General features: G+C 34.9%; 1 protein-coding gene across 6 annotated transcripts in view; it reads left to right on the top strand.

Annotated features, from left to right (window-relative positions):
- Window positions 1–13,124, top strand: part of LOC140452248 (probable tubulin polyglutamylase TTLL2) — a 184,041-nt gene that overhangs the window by 64,585 nt on the left and 106,332 nt on the right. The window contains exon 1 of one of the 6 annotated variants that reach the window (XM_072546409.1): window positions 874–952. The exons of the other annotated variants lie outside the window; for them this stretch is intronic. The gene's annotated coding sequence lies outside the window, so the exon portion shown is untranslated. Of the gene's footprint in view, window positions 1–873; window positions 953–13,124 lie in introns of those variants that run through there. 6 annotated transcript variants of the gene reach the window in all.

The raw sequence follows: 13,124 nt of genomic DNA, 5'->3' as shown, positions 1-13,124 counted from the left end.
ATTTCTACGGTGTATGACGAAGAATAAAATTTAAAAGCGACCAAAATCTGCAATTTGTCGGTATTTACTAATAATATAAATTATTATATTAAACCATATTCGAGCTCATTAAGTCAAAACTCATTCCACTTTCCGAGACAGAAAAAAGTAATTATTTTTCCTTTGTTCAATGGATTAAAACTTTCAGATTATTTTCAAAAACTTGAATCATTTGTTACTCTTAAAAATATAATTAGTTTTTTAAATAATTTTCATCGACCGCGTGTGCGGGTACTGATAAATATCTTTCTAATGTCAGTTTTACTCTTCCACATGGCATTTCCTACGATAATTGGAAAAAGTAGGAATAAAACTAATATCTTCCATGACTTTGCTCAGAATTGGCGTAACAGATCCCCAATTCAGTCACATCCGGAACTTCAGACGACAAATTTATTTATTTCCATTAGAAAGTTCACAATAACCTGCTTCCAAAAAAGTTACTTACGATGATTTGACCCATCATATTATGCTTATTATAAATGCAAACACTCCGGTCATAAAACACCGCAATGTGTCATTAACACATCTTTCATTACATCTTCCCAATCAATAGAGTCAACTCTAATTAACCAAATAATTCATCATTTACTTAGCAGTAATGCACATATATATATATATATATATATATATATATATATATATATATATATATATATATATATATATATATATATGTTCCTACTTCATTCAAAGAAAAAATCACCAACAACAGAGTTACAAAGTTAACACGTAATAATCCAAAACTTGCTGAAACTGATCACTGCTTTAGAAAATACATATTTTCCAGGTTTAAAATGTAACCTAGTCCAAATCGTTTGGAATAATTAGGATAAAAGTTCAACATTAGAAACGAAATTCATACAACCAAACGAAAAATTAATCAAGTCAAAAAGTTCAGGCAAGACAAAAGGTAATCGAAAAAGTGTAAATATGTTGTTAGGAACAAATTGTTGTAACTCACACTTAATTTTATTAATATCACTTTTCGCATTTGAAACATTAATACAAGTTATTTTTATTTCTAAATTTAATGTTTTCTTATGGATCTCATTAATGAATTTATCTACTTTATTATTTAAAAAATTGTTATTACCTGCGTATAATAAGCATGTTTTCCTAAACTTTATTGTTTGCCTATAATCCATAAATTGGACGTTCCTCTTAGGCCTATTGTAAGTTCTTTAAAGTCCACTACGTACAACATTTCTAAATTTCTTGCTGATATATTAAATGATGCCTTTGAATATCGCAATAATTATAATTCTAAGGACACATTTACCTTTTTCGATGCTGTTAGGGGAATGCGGTTACCAAAAGATTATGTTTTGATTTCTTTGGATGTAGTTTCTTTATTTACAAACATTCCATTAAACATGGTCACGGACATTATAGAAACAAATTGGAACCTTATAAAAGACTACACGACATTATCTAAAGGTAATTTTTTACTAATTCTCAGGTTCATTTTTAATAACACTTATTTCAGTTTCAATGAAAAATTTTACTCCCAAATTTTTGGAACACACTTTTTGTTTTTTACAGTTACTCCCGATGAAGCCATCAAATAAATGGCGAAATATTGAGCTTTAGAAAAAACAAAGATTTTTTATTTAATATAGACCACATACCCGATATTTCCAACATATTTATATATATATATATATATATATATATATATATATATATATATATATATATATATATATATACAGTGATGAGTGTCTTACCACTCGGCAAAATAGCAGAAAGGATAGAAGACAGATTAAGTTGTGAGATAGTACGAGATAAGGCTAGTATTAGACGTGTCTGTTTGACTTCAGTCATAATTATACGGATAACCTCGAAAATTTTTTATTTTAATAATTTCTGATGTTAGAATAAATGATTAAATATATTAAGATATATTATAGTAAAAAACATTAATTAGTAGCGATTTTAAATTATAAATCTTTAAGTTTATTTAATAATAAAAATAACTCAACTGAAATATTTGACTAAACTAAAGGTAGGTATGTTTGTCCGAAAACAATTATTGTATATAAAATTGGAGTAATAATTAGAGACGTTGTCTATTAACAAGAAGACTGGGGTTCAATTCACACCAAGGGTAAAATTTTTGTTTTACTCAATCAAAAATAATAGAAAATATTATACATATTAGGTAACAAGTTTTCGAAAAACTCATTATTTACAATTTATTCTTATTCCAATGTTATAAAATAGAAATACAAAATATTTCAAATTCAATTCCAGTTTTACAGTCTTCAGTTGTGAATGGAAAATAATCCATTGAAGACTGTTTAATGTCAAGTCCATCACTAAATTCTCAGTGTTAATATCAATTCCTCTGTACAGGTAATGATTTACAAAGACAGCTTGTGTTATCGCGAAAACACCAACTGTCTTTCAATTCTGATTGGTCTATCAGCTTCGTGTTTTCAACGACGTAACCATGGACACCGATCGCAAAGCAAAGTTTGACGTTTGCCAAAAAAATTATTGTAGCTGTATACGACAAAATGAGTCGTTTCGGTGGTACTTCAAACGAAGTTATAAACCAAAACATTGAAGAAAATATACCGAGTAACAAAAGAAAATCTAAATCTTATATATGGAGACAATTTATGATGTTCTGTGTGGATCGCAACTACAAATTAGATGCAGAAAATAACAACGAAAGACTAACTAAATTCCTTCCTCTCATTCTACTGAATTTTTGACCTATCACTTTGTTCATGAAATAGTCTAATAAAATACCACTCGTGATTTAATTTAGCTTATAAGTCTGTCTTTTATTTCTAAACTCAACTGAGTTTCTTAAAGAAAACACCATTCGTCCTACGGACTCGTGGTGTTTTCAAGCAACTCAGTTTCGTTTAGAAGTAAATCGACAAACTTATCGCGAAAATTGAATCACTAGTGGTATTACTATTGAAATTATCCAATTTTTAGATGCCTAAAACATTGATATTGAAATTTGAAAACACACATTGGGGACCATGTTTTTCGTTCTTTAGTACTCAAAACGAAAGAAAAATTTAGTGCAACCAGCCGGAACGAAGGTTAATCGTACCTTTTTTGCGAGATTGCAAAAATTGAATGACCGAAATAATAGTGATTTTGGAGTTTAACAATGTCGCGATTTAAAATCACTGTAGAGTCTGTTCAAAAGCACTTACATATCCTTTTAAAAAAAAAATTATGAATGCCGTTTTTTATACTTTTAAAGTAATGTTTTTGTTTTTCTCTTCATTCGCAATCTACAGGGTGAGTTTTAAGTATGGAACGCCTTAATTATCAAGGAAATGACTTGCACGCTTTTTATAAATTTTGGTGTGCAAGAAAGCGTTTTGTGATTAAAATTGAAGAAAAAATAGTGCTACCGCCTGAAACAAGGGTAACTATGTACTTTTTATGAAATTTCAAAAATTGAATGAGCGAAATAATAGTGATTTTGGAGTGTAAAAATGTCGCGACTTAAAATCGTTGTAGAATTTGTTCGGGACCACCTACAAACCTTTTTAAAAAACCAAAATAAAGATATTTTCTTATAATTTTAAAAATATTGCTGTTGTTTTTGATTTCATTCACAATCTACAAGGTGAGATTTAAATCTGGAATGCCTTAATTATGTAATGAACTTTTTTATTTCAAATGTATCATCCTGATCATCCTGTATATTTTTTTGTCTTTTGAACTCCTTAAGAAATACTGATTATTTTTTATGTTATGTTTCCTAGAACTAAATGTCATACGTTCAGTGGCGGATCCAAGAGGGGGTCACGGGGGTCATGACTACCCCCAAAACAAAATTAAATATCAATCAAATAATCCTAAACAAAACAAGTTAAAACCCATCAACCCTATAAGCAGGATGTCAAGAGTTGAAATAGTTCAAACTCATTTATTCTAGGGGTAAGTGTAGAATTCTACGAAAGCCTTTTTAAATTGCTTTTTTTAAAAATCAACAATTCTAAATACAGTAATACCTCGACTAAGACTTTCACGAATTCAGAGTTACGCTATTTTCAAATTTTGTCAATTCGTCATTTGAGTGCCAAATAATCGTTCGATAATCGATGAGATAGAATTATTGGCAACACATTATTGCTCATTCAATGTACATGACATGACTTTTCGCACGGAATCCGCACATTTTTATTTTCTATTAGGTATTTCTTATCTTCAGTTTTGTCTACGAATTGGTTGTTTGTAATTTGAATATGTATTATAATTGTTGAAACTGTATGTTATATTGTTTAATTTATCTATAATTAATATTAAAGTGAATATTGTTGTTGCATTAGCTCTGTCTGATACGTTAGTGAATACAAATAACAGAACTGGGGGCTGCTGTCCAAGGTATTTGCGAAACTTTGAAACAGTAGTTTGTCTTAGTGATGTTTTAGGTACAACTGTAGTCGTCTTCTTCAGTCACCAAAATTGGATTTTAAGTAGGCTACTGAGGCCATAGAGGACACTAAATGCATTCTTAAAAATAAAAGGTCAAATGCTGAAACTGATTTAGAAGAACGACTTTCACCGAAAGCTATGAATCTATTTAATCTTCAAGTTGTTTTACCTAAAACTGATAACACGCCAGAAGATAAAGTTGCATTAAAAAAATTGTTGACACCTTCCGGGATATTACTGAACTACTTACTGCATATTCCACAGTAGAACAAGAGTTTTCACTGTGGATTCAAAAGTGGAAATGAGTCGTACAAAATAATGGAAAACTTCCTGATTGTATTTTAGAAGTATTCAAAAACTGCGATATTCCTATGTATCCAAATACCAGAATATTTCTGCAAATATTAATTACACTGCCAGTCAGTGCAGCAACAACAGAGCGTTCTACGTCTAAAGACATTGCGTCTAGAGTTATTGCATTTGAATTACTTAACTTTGGTTTATACTTATTTATCCTTGGTTTGTTCTTGATTTTGTAGCTATAGGATAGGTGGGTTTAAATTAATTGTTCTGAAGCTATTTTCTTGTGGCATTTTAAATTAATTTATATTTAAATGGGAATAAGCCACATTAAAGGTTAAAATACGTTTATTGACGTTTCAATTTCCACTTCGGAAATCGTTCTCAAAATACAAACATTAGTAAATTAAACAAATTTTGTTTTTTGTTACTTAGTGAAAAATTCTTCTAATAATTTAATTTTATCTGACTCATCTATATTGACAATTCAGACATACCTTATACATTTTAAAGTAGACGACTTTAAAATGATATTGCCAATATTGTTGAGTTGCGTTCCTGGGACGACTTTACTTATAAGATAGTTCATTCGATTACATGAAATCAACTTTAACTTGAGAATATCCGTCAGAAAAGATCATAACATGTAATTCGTCTTTAAAAAGACAAATACATGCCATGATGACAGTAAAATTCTCCTGTTAGTGATTCCATAGTAAATTATGAGGGAAAAACCAGGAAAAAAACCTCATAATACTATCCCGACATGGTAAGTATTTGATCGTGCATTTAGTGTACCTTTAATAAACACCAAATTCCGATTTTATATGTTTGTTATTTAAAAAACATAAATGATGTATTCTCCATGTTACTGACTTACCAATACTGGTATTTTCCTTTTAATAACTTCCTCTTTCAATATGGGTAACCAGATCCTACTACATTCTGCCGAGGAATTCGCGACACAATTGGTCTCATTTAGCATAATTAGAGCCGCTTCTTTGATTTTTCTCTTTTTACCATCCGTTTCTTTTAGGACTATATTTGAATCATTCCATTGAACCCTATGTTCATTATCCCATGGATTGATGTTCACTTATTCTAACATTTAATGGTCTTGATGTTTCACCTAAATAAAACTGATCGCATTCACAAGGTATTTTATAAATGCAATTCTTTGTCCTTTCTTGTTCATTGTTAGGTTTGGTTTTGGACAAGATTAATTAATTTAATTATTTAATTTAATTTAACGTATTTTAACCTTTAATGTGGCTTATTCCCATTTAAATATAAATTAAATTAATTGTCTTTAAAATAACTAGTTTAAATTGACAGTCCTTAATTTTTCAGTATTTATATTTTAATAACTTTCCTTTGGTTTAATAGTCTTGTACACTTGATTTTACTGTCATAGAGTATGTGGGTTTAAATTATTTTTTGTTTGTTTAAGTTTAAGATCCCTTAATGTTGTACCCTTCTTTGCACCCGTAGGGTATTTGGGTTTTAATAACTTCTTATTTGTTTAATATATGGCTTAAATAATTATTGAGAAAATGGTTCTCTTACACATGAGGCACAAATCATATCAATCGTAAAGGTGCAAAAATCTAAATTCTATATCAAAATCACCCTCAAAGATTTTCTCTATGAGAGGTCTCTAAGTCGAAGGTAACCGTGTGTCATCTCTTTTATTGAGACAATTTGGGCTCTTTTTAATTTCTATGGTTTCTCGGATAATTCTTGGTTTATAGAAGCGGATGGGGGGCTATGGTTCAGAAGTTTTCAAAATCAATTTTGTGACCTGTATAAAAATTGTGTTGACCTAGAGCTGAAATTGCGAACACAAATGGAATGTTCATAAATCCTTTTGTGTGGAATATAGGATGGGGGGTAGTCTGTACAAGGAATTTCATAAAAATTGCATAAGAATTTCATAAAAATAAAAAAAAATTTAAAATTGTTTAAAAAATGTATTTCTGTCTAATGTGATGACGCTGATTACGAATCTGTAATAGTTTTGATGATCCACAATCTACGTGATTAAAGATTTTTCAACTTTTAAATGCAATTCGAACTGCACATGCTTCGGTGTGAAGGAGATTAAAAAAGTCAAGTGATGATGCTAAGATTTACTCACTTTTCTCACTCTAATCTTGAACTTTATTCTATTTACCGATATGGCCCATCAACTTTGATTGCCGATATCTCAATAAATATAACCCACATCTTAAAAATTCTTGAATATTATGCCAATAAATTGACCACAAAACGTACTTTTAAACAAAAATTGATTTTGCAGGTGTCAGGAAAAATTTAATATTTTTTACTATTTTTTTTAAATAATTTATGTTCATAGCCAGCAATTATTTATATCATTTCCAATGACAAGGATATATTATTATTCTGCCTCTGTCCTTTTGACATGACTTAGAAAAAATGTTTAAGAAAATCCATCGCTACATGCAATACTACATTCAAGCCGAAAGATACAATATCCCTGTAAGTCATTATATTTATCCAAATTAAATGTTCAATAATGTCGCAAATAATTTGGCGACATTATTGAACATGTAATTTGTTTACCGACTATATTGATTAATATCTTTTAAATTAACTTTGAGTTTCGTTGACGTAAATAAATAAAAATAAAAATAAAAATAAAAACGTTTATTGCCATACTAATATATTTACATTTCAAAACTTAAGATATTTTAGCCTTCTTTCTTCCTCGACGTCCCGCTCGTGCACCGCCAGCTCTTGAAGATTTCTCCTTTCGGTTCCTGGATTTTTCTGGGTGGTGTCCTCGTCTGCTTCTGTAGGTACTAAAATCGGCAAACGTACCTACTTCCCTGCACACGCCTGGTTAGACCCTGATCAGGTGGTCGATCAGTCTATGGGTGGATCTGTGTATCCTCTGGATCCTGTTCTTCTCGAGGATATCCCTGGTCTTTCGCAGTCTTCGAGTGGCCTGGTTGAAGAACCACCTGGTTCTGTTCTCGGCCACTTCCCTTAGTGGCGTGTATCCTAACCTGTTCTTGATTGTAGCATTCGTGACTCTATCCTCCCATGCTGTTCCGTCGATGATTCGGTAGCATGAGTTTTCAGTTGCTTCCAACTTTTTCCAGTGTGATTCCGCAATGGAGCTCCACACTGGAATAGCATACAGAATCACCGACCTAACATATGCTTGGTAGAGCTGAATTTTCTTCGCCTTCGAGAGTGGACTGGACCTAAAAATGAAAGGAAGTATTAGTTTTTTAGCTGCATTAGCTTTTACCTTAGTTTTTTGTGTATGCACCCGGAAGTTGAGTTTTCTGTCGAGGTGGACTCCTAGGTATTTGACCGTCTCTGTTTCCTGAATTCTGTTGTCTCCTACTGTGATCTGGTTCCGTAGTTGTCGTCTGTCCTGGCCGAAAATGATGAACTGCGTTTTTTCGGCGTTGATCTTGATTTTCCATTTTTCGGTGTAGTCCGTGATTCTTTCCAGGTGGCTCTCCATGTTATCTATGATTCTTCTTTCGTCTTTTCCGGATGCATACACTGCTGTGTCGTCTGCATACAGGGCTGTAGAAGTCCTTGGATCTGTAGGGAGGTCTGAAACAAAAATGTTATATAAAATGGGTGATAAAATGCTGCCCTGAGGCATTCCTTCCTGGATTTCTTGAATTGTCGACATCTTTTGGTCAGCTGAAACTTGGAATGTTCTATTAGATAGATACATGTCGCAGATGTTGATGAGGTAGTGTGGAAGTCTAGCCTTGTCCATCTTGTAGATTAGTGCCTTCTTCCAAACCGTATCGTAGGCTTTCTCTATGTCCAGAATGGCTAATCCTGTCTTCTGTTTCCTGTTGAATTTTATCTTCGTGTCGCTGATGATCCTTGCTAATTGGAGTTCGCAGTTTCTTCCTTTTCTGAAACCAAACTGGTCTTCTTGGATGACTCCTCTTCTTTCTGTATGCTTCACCAGTCTCTTGTAGATGATTTTTTCTAAGATCTTTCCCATCGTTTCCAGGAGTGATATGGGCCTGTAGCTTTCCGGTCTTCTTCCATCTTTCCTTGGTTTCAGAAGAGGTATAATCTTGGCGTGTTTCCAGTTGTTTGGAAAATGTCCTTTTTCCAGGCAGTATTTGAAGATATAGTACAGTTGTACTATGATCTTCTTCGGAAGTTCCTTGAGGGTGATGTTGTGGATTCCTTCTTGTCCTGGTGCTCTGCTTCCTTTCAGTTTCCTGATGATTTTTGCAACTTCACTTGGGCTGATGTGGTCTTCTTCGTCTATTTGGAACTCGTTCCTTCTTCTGATCCTGTTGTATTCTTGCTCGACTTTCCTCTTTGTTCTTGCATCTGACATATCCTGGTTTTGTCTGTGTGTGGCTGCCATCTTCCTTGATATTGCATCAACTTTTCCTTGGGTGTCGTAGTGTGTTCCCTCGTTGTCCATGATTTGTGGCATCTTTTGTTTTCCTCTTCTTCTTGCCTTCAGCATTTTCCAAACGTTTCCATGGTTTTCTTCAGCTCTTCTGATGTTGTTGTGCCACTGGTTTTCAGTAAGACTTCTCAGTCTTACTCTTATTTCTTCGGATAGGATGTCTCCGTAGTCCTTGAATTCCTGTCTTCTGGTTCTTTGGAATGCTCGTCTGGCCTTGTTTCTATCCTTGATGATGTCCTGTAGTTCTGTTGGGATGATCAGTCCTCTGTTGTTCGTCATGGATTTTGGGATGTTGGCTTCCATTGCTCGTTGGATTCTTCTTGTGATTTCTTCGATCTTTTCTTCCACTTCTTCTGTTGATTGGAATTCTCTCTTCATTTCCATTTGGTTTAGCTGTCTTCTGTAGTTAGGCCAGTTAGCATCTTTCCATCTCCATCTTTCTACTGGTTCTATCCTTGGCAAGTCGACTCTCGATGTCATCCTTCCTATTACTGGTTTGTGGTCCGAACTGCATTCGAAGTATGTTCTGACGTCTTCCATTATTACATCCTTGGTGATGAACAGGTCCAGTGTTGAGTTGTTGTGTTCTCTTATTGGATTGATCCTTGTTGGTTCGTCTGGAGCGAATAACATCCTATCTCTGTCCTCGCAGTATCTTAGTAGAGTTGTTCCTGGTGCTGTGTCCGTCATACATCCCCATGCTGTGTGTTTGGCGTTGAAATCTCCTGCTACGACTACGGTTGGTGCAGAGTTAAGTAAGGCATCCAGTTCTTCTATGGCTAGATCTTCCGAGTGTTTCCTGTAAATTGAGAAAATGTTAGCTATACCTACTTTGATTCCAACACTTTCGAAGTGGTGTGTGTCTATCAAAACTTGATTCCATTCTATGTTGTTCTTAACATAGATGGCTACTCCTCTGTCGTTTGGTTCGTCTCTTCTTCCGAATCCATCGTAGTTTGTTATTCTTGGAAGTTGGGATTCCGTCATGTATCTTGTTTCAGACAGGCATATGACATCTGGGTTATGTCTTACCACTGTCTCTCGAAGTTCGCTGATCCTTAGCCTCAGTGATGCTATGTTGAACTGGAGAATCTTCAGGTGTTTATGGTTCATTGTAGATCTCTTCATACTTCATGAAAACCATTGCTTTTTCGGCAAATGATTTTGCTTGTAACAGTTCTCTCTTCATATCCTGAAGAATTGCCATCATTTTTTGGACATTAACTACTTCGTTAATTTCCGCCCAGGTGCTTTTGATTCCGTCATTCCTTGGTGACTGTTGTTCTCCTTTGCTTGCTTGTGCATATGATATGCCACTAGAGATCTTCCTGAATGTTGAAGGATGGGGCGCTGGTGGAGCTGTCTTCTGAGGCTGGTTCCTCGCTCTTCTTGCTGCCTGTCTATCGAGATATTCAATGTGCTTGCTGCACATAGGATAATTGGAAGTGTGTGCCTCCTGGCAGTTGCAACACTTTACTTTATTTATCTGTCCTTTCGGTAGAGGGCAGTGTCTTGTTTGATGTCCATTAGCACACTTCATGCATCTGGGCTGCTTGAAGCAATTTCTGGCTGAATGTCCGAACTCCTGGCAGTTGTAACACTGCGTTGCCCTGGAAGGTTTGGAGTAGGCGTCCCATTTCACTCTGATGTTTTGCACTCCATTAATTTTCTTTATTTCTTTTAAATCTTGCTGCTTGTCGACTTGTAGTAAGTAGGAGCTACTTTGTGCTCCTGGCTTCCTGGTTTTGAGTTCGGTAACCTTTCCGATTATGCCTTGCTCTCGTAGATCGGCTTCGACCTCGTCGAGGTCCATTCCTGGAGCCGCCTTCATGACAATCTTCTTCGTAACCTCAGACTTCTTTGTGAAGGTATGGAAGGCCGTAGATGTTGAGATGAAGTCCTGTTTTAATTTTTCGTAGTCTTCGTTGGACCTAAGGTACACCCTTGTACCTGCTTTTCCGGACGGTGATATCTGAAAGTTATTGTGCCCCAATAACTTCGTGATTTCTTTTATGAAAGTTGAGTAACTCCCTATTTGTCCTGCTATGACAAGGGGAGGTACCCTTTCTTTCCTGTTGTTGGCTGTTGGAGTGGCTTCTTCCGTGTCGACTGTAGTTAAAACTTGATAACGGTTTTTAGTTGTAACCGTTCCGCTGGTAGTTGGTCGTTGTCTTGCACCTGCGATGTTTTCGTGGGAATTTCTTCTTTGGCATTTAACTGCTTGGAAGGGTTCCTCCTCCATGATTTCAATATTGTTGGAAGCCATTGTTGCTGTGGTTTCTTCTACTGAATTTATCTTTACTTTATTTATCTGTCCTTTCGGTAGAGGGCAGTGTCTTGTTTGATGTCCATTAGCACACTTCATGCATCTGGGCTGCTTGAAGCAATTTCTGGCTGAATGTCCGAACTCCTGGCAGTTGTAACACTGCGTTGCCCTGGAAGGTTTGGAGTAGGCGTCCCATTTCACTCTGATGTTTTGCACTCCATTAATTTTCTTTATTTCTTTTAAATCTTGCTGCTTGTCGACTTGTAGTAAGTAGGAGCTACTTTGTGCTCCTGGCTTCCTGGTTTTGAGTTCGGTAACCTTTCCGATTATGCCTTGCTCTCGTAGATCGGCTTCGACCTCGTCGAGGTCCATTCCTGGAGCCGCCTTCATGACAATCTTCTTCGTAACCTCAGACTTCTTTGTGAAGGTATGGAAGGCCGTAGATGTTGAGATGAAGTCCTGTTTTAATTTTTCGTAGTCTTCGTTGGACCTAAGGTACACCCTTGTACCTGCTTTTCCGGACGGTGATATCTGAAAGTTATTGTGCCCCAATAACTTCGTGATTTCTTTTATGAAAGTTGAGTAACTCCCTATTTGTCCTGCTATGACAAGGGGAGGTACCCTTTCTTTCCTGTTGTTGGCTGTTGGAGTGGCTTCTTCCGTGTCGACTGTAGTTAAAACTTGATAACGGTTTTTAGTTGTAACCGTTCCGCTGGTAGTTGGTCGTTGTCTTGCACCTGCGATGTTTTCGTGGGAATTTCTTCTTTGGCATTTAACTGCTTGGAAGGGTTCCTCCTCCATGATTTCAATATTGTTGGAAGCCATTGTTGCTGTGGTTTCTTCTACTGAATTTTCGCCTTGTCCTATTTCGGTATCTTGTAACTGTTCCTTATCCTGGGCGGGTCCACCTCTCCTTGAGGTGGGCCTGAAGCTTCTGTTCTTGAATAATTTCCTGTGAAGTGGGAATTCTCGTCTTATTGGACTGGAAGCTGAAATTAGATCTGCAATTTTATTAGTAATAACAGTTTTATCGTCTTTTTTAGTCTTGAAAAAGACTAAATCAGAGATATCCTGATTTTTCTTACATGAAAACAATTCAGTCAACGTAAACCGTTCAGTTTACCGCCGACTGGATTGGGTTGGGGTAGCTGTTTTGTCCTCGACGCATCAAGGAATTTGGATATCGGTTAAAATACTTGGGAATTCCAAGGTTGGCCAAATCCAAATTTCTAATTGATTCGATGCAGGGAAATTCCACTTTCGCTTCGTAAAACAAAGGATTTGTTTTACATAAAAGCAGGTAGATTTTCTCTCATCGGTCAGTCGAGTTTGCCTCTTCTACTGTAGACCTAGTCGGTGCTATTATTGTTCCTACTAAGTTATTGTTTTATTTCTGATTTTTTTTTATATACCATTTTATTTTAGCATTATTGTATATTCAGACCTTTTCAGGTTAGAATAATACATTGATCTATATTTGTTCATGTACTGATTGTTTGATATTTTATTTGATTATTTTGATTGTTTATTTTTCTTGTATTTTGTGTCTAAGTTGTTCTTCCGTAAGTTAAGAACACTTAGAAATATTTATCTTGCTTTTTCTATTTTATATATTTGATTTTGTACTTTGTATCTAAGTAGTTCTTTTCGGTAAGTCAAAGAGCTCTTAGAAGT

Source organism: Diabrotica undecimpunctata, chromosome 1, assembly GCF_040954645.1.
Source record: "Diabrotica undecimpunctata isolate CICGRU chromosome 1, icDiaUnde3, whole genome shotgun sequence".
Classification (NCBI taxonomy): Eukaryota; Metazoa; Arthropoda; class Insecta; order Coleoptera; family Chrysomelidae; genus Diabrotica; species Diabrotica undecimpunctata.
The sequence above is the reverse complement of the archived record's forward strand: the minus strand, read 5'-3'. Positions and strand labels throughout refer to the sequence as shown.